This window comes from Chionomys nivalis, chromosome 5 (assembly GCF_950005125.1).
Source record: "Chionomys nivalis chromosome 5, mChiNiv1.1, whole genome shotgun sequence".
Taxonomy (NCBI): Eukaryota; Metazoa; Chordata; class Mammalia; order Rodentia; family Cricetidae; genus Chionomys; species Chionomys nivalis.
Window position 1 is genome coordinate 82,995 of NC_080090.1, and position 14,796 is coordinate 97,790.

The following is a 14,796-nucleotide window of genomic DNA, read 5'->3' on the forward strand; positions in this document are numbered from 1 at the left end:
CTATTTCTCCTTTCCACAGACCAGTCAAGGTGCATCCTGGTTGGAGTTGCAGGACTATCTTTCCAGCACTGGGTAGCAGAGGCAGGATTAGGTGTTCAAAGAAATTCCCAATTAGATACTGTGAGGTAAGCCTGAGTTACAGGAGACACTGATATAAACCAGTTGTTGTCGATCTTCCTAATGTTGTGACCATTTAAAAGAGTTCATCCTGATGTGTTGAAACTCAACTAAAAACTTATTTTCATTGCTACTTCATAACTATATTTTTGCTACTGTTATGAATTATAATATAAAATATCCGTGCTTTCTGATGGTCTTAGGCCAGTCCTGTGATAGGATCATTTGATCCCCCATAAGAAGCTGTGACCACAAAAGTTAAGAAACCCTGCTCTAAACTGATATAAATAAACAAACAGCACTTAAGAAAAAATGGAATGAAATTCTTAAACTAGAAAACATCAAAAAATATACCAGTAATGCATCTAAATTAAATAAATGCTAAAAATGACACCAATAAATGATGCTTTAAAATTATAAAAAAATTTATAATAGAACACTTATCTATCCTAAATTTGAAATGGAGTAGTCCCTTCCCTGAGAGAAAGAATGACATTAATAAGAGACTATGACTTTGTTCCACTAAACAGCACTGAATCATGTCATTGTGGCTGGTGATAGCAAAAAGTTAGAAGCATTATAATTATGTATTGCTAAAAAGACAATAAACATCACCATAATACTACCAGCTTTGAAACATTTATAAGACAAACTTGAAAGTGAATGCAATATTCAAAAATTCTAGAAACCACACCATCATTTTCAAATCTCTCTTCCCACTGCACACCAAGAGCATGACTCTGTTTGTACACTGGACTGTGGTATTACAAGCATAATATCCAGGCTTACAGAGTCTCCCCTTCCTCTCCCCACGGTCGTCCAGGACACCGTGGGCATGGGCTCTGGCGCCCCCCCCCCCCCAGCAGCACCATCAGCACATACCTGAAGCCTCTCTGGGCACGGCCCAGGCCCCCGGTGGAGTCCTGGTCGCTATCTGGGCAGAGTCTGTGGACACTGGGGTGCACTGTGGCCCTATGTGCCCTATGTGGCCCTCTGGGAATCTTCCTGCAGCCTCCAGCGCAGCATCCCGGGGTCCGGGGTCGTCCTGAGTCCAGTCAGGGGCCTGCGGAGGGCACGGGGGAGACGTGGGGTCAGCGTCTGGGACGGGCAGAGGGGCCTGGCGGACTCTGGTCTCTGTCTGTGCAGAGTCTGGAGGCCTCCTGAGTGTCCTGTGTCTGCACAGGGGCGACCAGGACACCGTGGGCATGGGCTCTGCCCCCCACCCCAGCACCATCAGCACGTACCTGAAGCCTCTCTGGGCATGGCCCAGGCCCCCGGTGGAGTAATGGTCGCTGTCTGGGCAGAGTCTGTGGACACTGGGGCGCACTGTGGCCCTCTGTGCCCTATGTGGCCCTCTGGGAATCTTCCTGCAGCCTCCAGCGCGGCATCCCGGGGTCCGGGGGCATCCTGAGTTCAGTCAGGGGCCTGCGGAGGGCACGGGGGAGACGTGGGGTCAGCGTCTGGGACGGGCGGACTCTGGCCAGAGTCCGGGGGCCTCCCGAGTGTCCTGTGTCCTCCGGCCGCCACTGCTGGAGGGAAGCCGCGCGGATGGCTCGCTCCCTCCCCACTCCCTTCTCGCTCCCTCTGTTCGCCCGCCCGCACCGGTTCTGGCGGGAAGCCTCGCAGCGCGCTCCTTCCCACCCCACCCCCACCCGCGGCGACGGCTGGAGGCGGCGGAGGGGGGGGAGCGGTTTTTCTTCTTTTTTCTCCTTTCTCTGCTTCTCCCGCGTGACAGGAAGGAAGGAAGGAAGGAAGGAAGGAAGGAAGGAAGGAAGGAAGGAAGGAAGGAAGGAAGGAAGGAAGGACGGACGGACGGACCCCGGGATAAGGGGATCCTGGGAGACCGAGTCCGTCACAGACTGGTACCGGACTACAGGAAAAATGGCCGCCGAGAGGAATCATGGTAGACGTAGTCCTGGACCGGGAATCGGGTCCCGGAGCCCCGGGGGCCACGGAGAGCGGCGGGGCCGTCCACGCACGGCTCGGGGGAGTGTCCACGGTCCCGGACACGCACCGCGGGGACCCCACACCCCGCCCCCGGCACCCCAGTCAACACGAGTCCCCAGGGCCCCTCCCCGGCCCTGGCAACGCCCAACCCCCCGGCGCCACCAAACACTAGCGACGCCCCACCCCTAGCCAAGCCTCAGCCCTAGCCAGGCCATAACCACAGCCCCCCAGTCCCCCTAAGGGCCCGCTGACCCAGAGTGCCCGGTCACCCGGCCCCCACCCTGGGCCGTGGCAACGCCCCACCTACCCATAGCGCCGACCACCTCTACCAACGCCCCACCCCTAGCCCATTACAGAATTAGTGACCAGTATAATAAACCCTTTCCCTAATAGTGCAGGTAAGTTGAAGGACAATCATCTATTTTCCTTCTCACTGACCACTTAAGACCCAGCCTTGCAGCGGTTACAAGAATTTCTTTCGAGCACTGAGCAACAGAAGCAGGACTAAGTGTTCAAAACAATTCTAAACTACATAGTGTGAGAAAAGTTGGTCTATATAAACTCAAGGTCAGCCTGGTCTACAAAGCTAGTTTCAGGACAGCAAAAGCTACACAAAGAAACCTTGTCTTAAACAACAAAAATGTATTAATTTATTTGTCTGTGATGTGCCCAACTATAATTCAGGTACATTGGAGATAAGGTGGGCAAATAACGCTGATTTTCTACAAGATTCTAGTCTATACAGTGAGTTCAAGGACAGCCAGAGATTCATAATGAGGCTATTTTTTAAGATAAAAAGAAAAAATTATAAATAAAAGTAATAAACATGATATTTTTGGTATGACTAATTTGGAACACTGATGAAGATATAAGGTGATTAATTTATCCTTGAGGTCCTAACAGGTTTAGATAGATGGCAAGGGATATACACAACTAAGTTAACCCAGCCTTACAGAAAGTACTAGAAGAAAAACCCGAACAAAGTAAGCTCACTTCACCAACAAAAACTAAAGCAACAGATAACCTCACATCAGCAAAACCAAAGGAAGGGAAACACACAACAACTCCCACTGAAAAAGAACAGGAATTAACAACCACTGGTCATTAATAGCACTTGATATCAATGGTGTCAACTCACCTATAAAAGGACACAAACTAAGAAAATGGATAGGAATACAAGATCCAGACTTCTGTTGTATACAAGAAACACACCTCAACATCAAAGACAGACATTACATCAGAGTACAGGATAAGTTTTTCCGATTAAACGCACCTAAGAAAAAAGTAGGTGTAGCTATCCTAATATCTAACATAAAATAAATCAGAAGAGATGAAGAAAGACAGTTTATATTCATAACAAGATAAATCTATAAAACTGGAGTCTCAATCCTTAACATTTATGCCCCAAATACAAGAGCATTCACATATGTAAAAGAAACATTAAGAAAGCTTAAAATATACACAAAAATCCACACACTAATAGTAGGAGACTTCTATATTCCACTAACCACAATATTAGTTTGTTCTACAAGACAAAAAATTAATAGAGAAATAAGGAAACTAACAGATGTCATGAATGAAAAGGAGTTAACAGACATATACAGAACATTTCACCTAAACACAAATGAATAAACCTTCTTCTCAGCACCTCAGAACCTTCTCTGAAACTGACCACATACTGCATAGCAACGCAAATATCCACAGAAAAAAAAAACTGGAGTAACCCTATGTATCTTAGTGGATCAACAAGGTTTAAAGTTAGAACTTAAAAACAACAATACTATCAGAAATCATAGAAATTCATGGAAATAAAAGAGTAAACTATTGAACCACCCCTAGGTCAAGGAAAAAATAAAAAAAGAAATTAAAGAATTCCTAAAATTAAGCAAAAATGAAGCCACAAAGTACCCAAACATATGGGACACTATGAAAGCAATGATACGGGGAAAGTTCATAGCACATAAAGAAAGTGGAGGGGCTAGAGACAAGGCTCAGAGGTTAAGAGCATTGCCTGCTCTCCCAAAGGTCCTGAGTTCAATTCCCAGCATCCACATGGTGGCTCACAGGTATCTGTAATGGGGTCTGGTGCCCTCTTCTGGCCTGCAGGCATACACACAGACAGAATATTGTATACATAACAAATAAATAAATGTTTAAAAAAAGTGGAGGAAGGTCACTAGATAAACTCTTATCCAAACTAATAAAAAAAAAAGATAGAACATCCAAATTAACACAATCAGAAATGAAAAGGGATACCTAACAACAGACACTAAGAGAATTCTTAGATCATACTACAAAAACCTGTACTCCACAAAATTAGAAAACATAAAAGAAATGGACATTTTTCTGGTTAGGTACCATATACCAAAAATAAATAAAGACCAGGTGAACAATTTAAATAGACCTATAAACTATAAGGAAATAGAAGCTATCATCAAAAGCCTCACAAACAAAAATATCCCAGGGACAAACAGTTTTAATGCTGAATTATATCATATACTCCTCAAAGTGTTCCCCATCATAGAACAAGAAGGAACATTGCCAAAATCTTTTTTTATGAGACTAGTTACCATGATCCCCAAACCACACAAAGACTAAACCAAGAAAGAGAGTTAAAAAATAATCTCACTTGTGAACATAGATATCCAAAAATAATCAAGAAAATACTAGCAGACTGAATCGAAGAAAAAAATCAAAAAAATGCTTCATTTTCAAGTCAGCTTCATCCCAGAGATGAAAGAATGGTACAAAATAAAAAAATCTATTAATATAATATATCATGTAATAAAATGAAAGAAAAAAACATATGACAAACTCATTAGATGCTGAAAGAGCATTTGACAAAATATGATACCACATCATGATAAAGGTCTTGGAGAGATCAGGGGTACAAGAAAGATATGTAAAAAATATAAAAGCACATGTCAGAATGGCTAAGTCCAAAAACACCAATGATAACATAAGCTGAAGAGGATGTGAAGTAACTGTTGGGAATGCAAACTTGTGCAACCACTTTATAAATCACTATGGCTGTTTCACAGAAAACTGGCAATCAAAGTACCCCAAAATCCAAAAATGCCACTATTGGAATTATAACAAAAAGACGTGCAATCATACTACAAAGATATATGTTCAACTATGTTCATAGAAGCATTTTTTTGTAATAGTCAGAACCTGGTAACACACTGAATACCCCTCAACTGAAGAATGGATAAAGAAAATGTGGAACATTCACATAGATTACTACTCAGTGGTAAAACAAAAAGATATGTTAAATTCTACATGCAAATGGATGGAACTAGAAAACACCATCCTGAGTCAGGTAACTCTGACCCAAAAAGATGAATATGGTATTATGTACTCAATGATAAGTAGATATTAGCTATAAAAAGAGGATATTGACCCTATAGTTCATGATCATAGAAGTAACAATGTGAACCCTAAGAAAAACATATAAATCCACTTGGAAATTCAAAATATAAAAGATCAGCTGAAATAAAATGGGAACACAAGGATGGGGAAAAAGAAAGGTAGAAGAGAAGGGGGAAAGGGGAGGGGTGAAGAGAACTTGAGGAAATGGGATCATTGAGATAGAGGAAGGTCAGAGATGAGAGCAAGGAAAGAGATATCTTAATTGAGGGAGCCATTATGAGGTTAGCAAGAAACATGACTTTAGTAAATTCCTAGGAATCCACAAAGATGACCCAGATAAGACCCTAAGCAATAGAGAAGGGGGGACATGAGCTGGCCTTGTCTTGTAGTCAGAATGATGAATAACTTAAATATCACCAAAGTAAATACATCCAGCAACTGATGGAAGCAGAGGCAGAGACACACATCACAGCTCTGTACTGATCTTTCAAAGTTCAATTGAAGAGTGGAAGGAGTGAGAATATGAGCAAAGAGGTCAAGACCATGATGGGCTCACCCACTGAAACAGTTTAACTGAGCTAATGGGAGCTAACCAACACCAGTAAGACTGGGAAGGAACCAGCATAGGTACAAATTAATCATTTGGAATGTGGTTGATAGTGATATATGGCTCAGGAAGACTGATGGGTCACTGGGAGTGGAACCAGAATTTATCTCTACTGCTTGTACTGGCTTTTTGGGAAACTATTCTCTTTGGATGGATACCTTGTTCCATCCTACCTAGTAGAGAAGGCCTTGGACCTTCCACAAAGCAATGTGCCTTGCCTTCTGTAAGGATTGGATGGGTGGATGCTTGTTTGTTCCCAAGTGCTCAGACCTGAAATAATGACAAAGAAACCATATTATTTGTAATGCTGTTTTGTAACATGAACGGCCAGCATTGAAACAATTCAAAGAGAGCATAATAACATTTAGTAACAATATTCCCTGTGTATTTTCCATCTTTATGTGGCTTTACTGAACCTGTATTTCTTCTATTTTTACTTTTACTTATTAAGACAGGTTCTCTGTGTATCTTTGTCCTGGAATAACTCTGTGGTTGTCCTTGAACTCAAAGAGATCTGCCTTAGCAGTGCTGAGATTAAAGGTGTGTGCTACCTCACCTGGAACTCATGGAGACCTGTCTGTCCAAGCCTCCCAGGCACTGGGATTAAAGGTGTGTCCTGCCACACCTTGAAGTCACAAAGGTCAATCTTGCTCTGCCCCAAGTGAGACTGAAGTCTCACAGCCAATCTACTTCTGGCTCCCAAGTGTTGGGATTAAAGGTCTGTACCACCACAACCAACTAATCTTTTTTTTCCACTTTAAAAACTTTGAGCCGGGCAATGGTGGCGCACGCCTTTAATCCCAGCACTCGGGAGGCAGAGACAGGTGGATCTCTGGGAGTTCGAGACCAGCCTGGTGTACAGAGCTAGTTCCAGGACAGGCTCCAAAGCCACAGAGAAACCCTGTGTCGAAAAACCAAAAAAAAAAAAAAAAAATTTGACCTTTGCCCTGCATATATTTTAAACACACCATAAACCATTTAGTGGTTTTCTTCAGCTTTGAATCTCTCTTTACTGTATATATCTCTTTTTCTGACCACATGAGGATTTATGGAGCGAATTAGAGCAGTGGATTTGACAGCTGGATCTAGCACATTCCTTAGCTTTCTGTGATTCTAGCCTTGTGGCTGAGGTACCAGCCAGAGCAGCCTTCATTGCCACAACTCTACAGTGTTTCAAATTTCCAGACAGCAAGAAAGCAGCAGCATTCTGCTCAAAGACCATACTCAGGTGCTTTCCTGGCAGGAAGGCATAGAAAGCCAGCATTTTAAAATGGTGCAGCTTTTTTTCAGCTGCAGCTGAAAACAGAAAAGCACATGTTCAGCTTTTCATCAACACCATTTAAGTGTTTCAAAGTAGGACCTCTTAAAGAGCTGCAGGGTTTTGCAGCTAAAGCTGAGTCAGGAAGCTTCTCTCAGATGAGAGAGCTTGCTTGCCTCTAGGAAACAGACACAAGGAATTGCTGCTACCAAGAAAACATGCTAACTATATTCGTTCCAAACTTTCTCAAGCTTTCTGTAGATGCAGTTTACACCATAGACGCCATTCTGTAACATGACAGGGACCTGCATGTTGGGATTTCTTCAATGCCCGGTTCCCCACAACTGGCAAACCCTAAAGAAAATCACACAAAGATCTCCATAAAATATAAAACTGATTGGTAAATTAGCTCAGGCTACTTATTAGCTCTTGAGGCTTATATTAACCGATTACTCTGATCTATGTTAGCCACGTGGCTCAGTACCTTTCACAGCTGGGCAGATCACATGTTGCTTCTTAGGAGTCTGGACAGGAGTATGGGAAGAGCTTCCTTGTTCCCAGAATACTCCTGTCCTCATCACCCCACCTCTACTTCCTGTCTGGTTGACCCGCCTATACTTCATGCCTGGTCAATCAGCATTTATTTAAAATATGGTTGACAGAATACAGACAATTCTCCTGCACCACTGTTTGGCCAATAGCATAAGCGTGTTTCTGGCTAACTCACATCAAAGTGGTACTCCGCATCTTTAATCCCAGCACTTAAGAGGCAGACACCGGGAGATCTCTGTGAGTTCAAAGCCAGAGAAACCCAAAACTCAAACAAAAAAAAAAACTTACAACAAAGGTATAACAATCAAGAACGGGATAAATGTTAAGGATAAATATTTATAAAATTATTTAGGATGAATATTTATAAAAATATTTAGAAAATGGAATAATTAATTATGCTTCCTGTCACAAGGACTATAGCACAAGATATAGATTCTGCCCTATCTACCTCACCAACACCATGCACACCTGAGAAACCTTGGTAGCGGCTTTTGTCTACTGGAACTAAACAGCACTGAATCATGTCATTGTGGCTGATGATAGCAGAAAGTTAGAAGCATTCTAATTATGTATTGCTAAAAGACAATAAACATCACCATAATACTACCAGCTTTGAAACTATTTGAAACATTTATAAGACAAACTTGAAAGTGGAATGAAATTTTCAAAAATTCTAGAAACCACACCATCAATTTTCAAATCTCTCTTCCCATTGCACACCAGGAACATGACTCTGTTTGTACACTGGACAGTGGTATTACAAGCATAATATCCTACCATGCCAGGCCTGTAGAGTCTCCTCTTCCTCTCCCCATGGGGCGACCTGGACACCGTGGGCATGAGCTCTGCCGCCCCCCCCAGAGCACCGTCAGCGCGTACCTGAAGCCTCTCTGGGCACGGCCCAGGCCCCCGGTGGAGTCCTGGTCGCCGTCTGAGCAGAGTCTGTGGACACTGGGGCCCTCTGTGACCCTCTGGGAATCTTCCTGCAGCCTCCAGCGAGGGAGCTCGGGGTCTGGGGGCGTCCTGAGTCCGGTCAGGGGCCTACAGAGGGCACAGGGGAGACGTGGGGTCAGCGTCTGGGCCGGGCAGAGGGGCCTGGCGGACTCTGGGGCCTTCCGAGTGTCCTGTGTCCGCCCGGGTGGGGGAAGGGGGGCCGGACACCGTGGACGTCTGTCTAGACCTGGGCTGCTGGCTGCTCCCACTCCCGCCGCCGCCACCGCTGGAGGGAAGCCGCGCGGCTGGCTCGCTCCCTCCCCCCTCCCTCCTCGCTCCCCCCTCCTGCCCGCCCCCCCCCAAGCCCCACACACACCCCCGCGCCGGCCCGGGAGCCCCGGTCACCCCGGTTCCGGTGCCGGGAACCGGCGGGAAGCGGCCCCGGAGCTCCGCCCCCTCCCCCCTCCCCCGCTCCGAACAGGCACCTCGGATTCCCCCACGGCGATAGCTGCTCCATAAGCGGCGGTGGCGGCTGCAGGCGGCGGGGGCGAAAAGCGGCGGGTTTTCTTCTTTTTCCTTCTTTTTTCTCCTTTCTCTGCTTCTCCCGCGCGCTGGGAGCCGGCTCCCAGCGTGGCGGGAGCGGCGGACAGGCAGGAAGGAAAAAAGGAGCCCGGGCTTCCAACCCGGGGATCCTGGGAGACCGAGTCCGTCCCGGAACGGTCCGTGACTACAGGCAAAATGGCCGCCACGGGGAATCATGGGAGACGTAGTCCCTGACCGGGAACCGAGTCCTGGAGCCCCGGGGGAAGGGGGGGGGCCCGGGGAGCAGCGGGGCAGCCACCCTACCACCGGGGGGAGTGTCCACGGGCCCGGACACGCCCCGCGGGGACCCCACGCCCCACCCCTGGCCCCCCAGCAACCCCGAGTCCCCGTGTGCCAGGTCACCGAGGCCCCTCCCCGGCCCTGCCAACGCCCCAACCCTACAAAGGCCCCACCCCTAGCCCATTACAGAGTTAGTGACCAGTGTAATCAACCCTTTCCCTTATAGCTCAGATATTCTGAAGCCAAACCTAAGATTAAAACAGCAACTCTTGATAAAGCAAAATTAATGATTTTTATAATTTCTAGAAAGTCTTAGAGGCAAGAAGGTGATGATGTAAATGATGTAATTATAATCCACAAAAATTAATCTAAAAAGCTGAAACAGGTTTATGGTCATGTGCTCCAAAGTTTAGTGATTTATATTAGAGCACACCAAGGATTAGTAACACATTTTATCTCAGACTGTACATCTTAAATATGTAAAATAACAGTTCTTTTAGGAACGGGAACACCATTTTATCCAGTTCTATTTTGGTCAGACTAGTACAACTACTGTAATTTGGTTTCATAAGTTCAGTTCTTTATCCCGGTTCTTGATTCCTTACTCTGTGGATGCAAGAAATGGCCAGTCAGAACATTTAGCAATCATCTAAAATTGATTGACTCACTACCTACTTCTTATGTGAGCTATGGTCTAAGGGGGAATGCTTTCATGTTCCTTCATAACCTATATATGACAAAGAGGTAGTTTAAACACAGGCAATATGACCCAATTGTATAATTTAAATAAATTGTTTCTTTTCCATACATTTTAATATCCCATCATTAATTCCTGTTTCAGTCTGAGAGATGGCCTACCTTTATACTATTATTATAAGTCTGTTATGCATAGTTCATACAAATATCACTGTAAAATATTAACTGGTTTCATTACAATCTTTAAAACATATTTCCCTCTGAAAATTGGAATCTTATTACTATATTTTAATTTTTTTATATTTAATTATATATATATAATTTCTGCATATGTATTTTGCCTACGTGTATGTATGCATACTGATGATCCCTGAGTGAAGAAGAGAGCATCAAATACTATGAATCTGGAGTTATACTTGTAGGTGAGCTACCAAGTTGGTGCTGGAATCAAACCTCTGTTTTCTGTAAGAGAAACACATGTTTCAAATTGCTGAGACATTTCTTTAGCTCCTTTATTCACTTAATTATGTGGATTATTCTATTAACATCAAGTTATCATGTATATTTTCTCTTAATTTACCTTAACTAATATATAATTTATCCTTAATGCTTCTTCACAGAAAGATGCTATTTTGGCTTGCTACTGGATATCAAAATTCCCTTAAAATCCTCTAAATTGAAAAATGGAGACATCTTGATAGTAATATAAATTCATAGGTTCATGTGTTTCTAAGTAAGTTTGCATGCTAGGGAGGAATTTTATTTATTATTGTTCAACATGGAAGATAGAGTGACCATGATCTTGGCTAGATACCAGTGCTTGGTTATAAACAAGTTCAAGTCAATGGCTTGAAGTAACCTTGCCTCTTTGGTCTTTCTTGCAGATTGTATATCTAGTGAAAGAACCCTAGAGATTTGCAGGTAAGTAGCTTTGTACTTTTGTTGAGTTTTACTGTCTATTAAAAGGGCAATCAAAGTATCTTGTTTCTGTTTGTACATCATGATTTGGGCCCGAGTAATTTCTTTTTCAATTAATTATTGCCAGAAGTCTTGTTCTAGAACATCTTTTATTTATAAGCCCTTCTGATATTGTTGCCTCAGGAGGGAGATTTATTAGAAAAAGATTCAGCAAGGTATCTCTTTGAGGTGTTTGACAGATTGTGATATCTTTATTGAAATTTCATCCTGGTTGCCTTATATTTTAAAACATGTCTTCAGTGACATGGGGCTCTTAATAATGATGGAGATATTTTTAAATTTTTTGCTAATTAGTCTTGTTAAAAAACTGAGGCCAAAATGCAACTTAATGTAAAATGAGTTTGTGTCTCTGATGTGGTTCATTAGCTTATGCATTGATAAATAGGAGACTAGCAATAATCATAGATAGTGTTCTATATTCAAATATTACTTACTTATTTCTATTATTTATATTATATACATATTATGCACATGCTCCACATCAGTTCCCTAGCCCAAGAAACAAAGATCTGACATGCAATTTAATTTTCCTGACTTGAGCTACTATTTAATTACAATAATTCTAAATCATGGATTTAATGATGAGACTGCTTCATAAAAAATACTTAAAATTTAAGTAATATTTAAGTAATTTAATAAATAGAGCAATGTAGAAATGTGTTTGACACATAATAACCACACTGAGAATGTTGGTTCAACATACTATTAAATAACTCCTATCAATTTTTTTATTTACCAACATATTTCTTTTTTTCATTTTTATTGGTTATTTAAGGATTTCACATCATGCATTCTGATCCATTCATCTCCCCATCCCTCAACATCTGCCCTCTATCACTGCAATCTCCCTCTCTCTCTCGTGGGTGTATGTGTGTGATTCTAAATTACCAACTTTTACTTTCCTTCTATCTCTCTCTCTCTCTCTCTCTCTCGCTCGCTCGCTCACTCGCGCGTGTGTGTATGTGTGTGATTTTTTTATATTTCTAATGACATATGGATGAAAAATACCTGCAGTTTGGGCTACCCATACAGGGAACTCAATATATGAGGTTTTTTGTTTGCTTGTTTGTTTGTTTGTTTTTATTAAGGATTTCCTAAAGTCAAACAAATACTCTCATTTATCCAATGTGATTTATATTCCTGTGTCTTTACCTTTATATCTGTATGAATAGATCTTCAACTGAGATATACTTCAGTGTCACGCCTTACCTAACGTCCCCAGAATCACACAAGATAAACACAATAGGAATTAGTCCAAAGTAAAAACACCTCAGAGGCCTGTTTGCACAATTTCTCTTTATTTTAAACACAGTGCAACAAAGCTATGAAATATACATTGAGGTTAGTTTGTTACAATAAATAAAAACATGTGGAACAACAAAAATATTAAGTTGGTCCGATATGTTAACTAAGCATGCTATGTATCTTACTATATGCTTGAACCTCAAGATATTCACAAAAATATGTTAAAATAGTTACAGAAGCACATGAGGATACTAAAAGTCTTCATGTTTGTATGTTATGCTAGTTTAACTGGATGGGATGGCTGAAAAACTGAAAATTCTTCTAGTATTTCAGATTTTTTATTGCACCCATTTGTGTGCTGTCACTAATTTTTTACGAGTATTTCTTCTAGAGAAGATTTATGGTCCAAATGAGCAGCTGTGCCTGCCTACTCCTATAGCCTATACCGTATCACATCTTGACATCTAAAATCAGCAAATATGAAGTAAGGTAGAATTTCCTTTGAAGCTATTAGTGAAATGTTCTGTATCTTTTATTACCTTCTACTTCATATGTTTCAAATAACCAGAAACTACATAGTACATGAAAAGTAATTAAGGTACTTGCAATGTCACTGATATTTTAATATTGAGAGAAATTTAAAAATTAAAATTGCTACAGTGTTACTCCAAGTTTTTAATAAAATCTATTATGTTGTCTAGGAGGGTAGGTTTTAGATTTTTCTGAAATATAAGTATTAAATGCTGAACATGTGCTAATTTTACCAAATTGTACAAGTTAAGCTATCCAATAGCAAAAGTATACTTCAGTATAAACTGTTTTCAAAGAACTTACAATCTTTCTGCTTTTTTCTCTGCACACTAGTTGCCAGATTTTCATCCCCATGTTTTTACATTGATTCTTAATGCACTTTGAATTGTCCAGTGTCTTCTCTTCACATGGAAAGGATTTCTAGTTATTAATCTTGTCTGACTTAAGAGAACTATATCCCAGAAACATTTTCAGATGTTTCACGTGTTGGGTGGTATTTCTAAGCATTGCTTGAAACATTTTATAATTCCTAATATAACAGGACCCACGGAACTCTACAGCAGTTTCTTGCTTAATTTTCTACATTTCTATAATTTAAGAACATTGAAAGACACATGTTTACAATATGTGCTTATTCTGGGCACAATGCATAGTATACAAGTGTAAAATAAGGGTCTGAAATGAAACATAGGTAAATTCAAAGTTAAAATTACTTACAAAGTCATCAACAGATATGAACATGAAATTGCCCTTGTGTGTGCCACAAGATTTTTGAAAACTCAGTTCTTTAATTTTATGTTGCTCTAGGAAGAAATGTATCCTTTCACATGTGACTCTTGGAGTTTGAGTGATGCAGTAAATACAAGGAAGGTATAAGAGCTGCACTAGTTCCTGAGAGGAAATATTTCTGGATACTAACAGTAAAGCAACATGTTGACTCTTTCTTGCCATTATAGTAAAATCCTGTCACCAAATTGCCCCAGAATCATTTCTTCTTGGAAAAAAATTGTCCTGGAACTAGCTCTTATAAACCAGGCTCGCCTGGACCTCATTGAGATTCGCCTGCCTCTGACCGCTGGGATTATACGTGTGCACCACCACAGCTAAAAATATTGTTCTTAAGAATGATTTTGCCATTAGTGGTTGCCAAGAATTGAACTTTGGACCTTTGGTAGGGCAGACAGTGCTCTTAACCACTGAGCTATCTCTCCAGTTCTTCTTTCTGTAGCCAAAAGAGGGCACATGACCTCATTGGCGATGGGCGTGAGCCATTATGTGGTTGCCTGGAATTGAATTCAGGATGTTGCAAGAGCAGGCAATGCTCTTAATCACTGAGCCATCTCTCCAGCCCGCTTTTCCACTTTTTTAACTAAACCAGTTTGTTTTTTTTTTTTTTTTTTTTTTTTTTGGTTTTTCGAGATAGGGTTTCTCTGTGGTTTTGGAGCCTGTCCTGGAACTAGCTCTTGTAGACCAGGCTGGTCTCGAACTCACAGAGATCCGCCTGCCTCTGCCTCCCAAGTGCTGGGATTAAAGGCGTGCGCCACCACGCCCGGCTCTAACTAAACCAGTTTTACAGGATGTCATGTGTGGATCAAATCTGCATTCCCCTAATGTTGAGTACAGGGGTCTCCATGGACATATTGGTCGTTCGTGTACCTCATGGAGGAGGTCTAGATAAATTTTTTCTCTGGCTTTAAATTGGTTAACCTTTTGCTGGTGTTTGTAGTCTTTTGTATGT

At 41.9% G+C, this 14,796-nt stretch overlaps 1 long non-coding RNA gene across 1 annotated transcript; it reads right to left on the reverse strand.

Annotated features, from left to right (window-relative positions):
- Positions 1 to 1,043: 1,043 nt before the first annotated feature.
- LOC130874204 (uncharacterized) lies at positions 1,044 to 9,354 on the reverse strand. Its single transcript, XR_009057117.1, has 4 exons — positions 9,272 to 9,354; positions 8,733 to 8,894; positions 1,362 to 1,542; positions 1,044 to 1,180 (listed from the first exon to the last, which is right to left on the reverse strand). It is a non-coding gene; the product is annotated as an uncharacterized LOC130874204 (long non-coding RNA).
- Between the last annotated feature and the right edge of the window lie 5,442 nt (positions 9,355 to 14,796).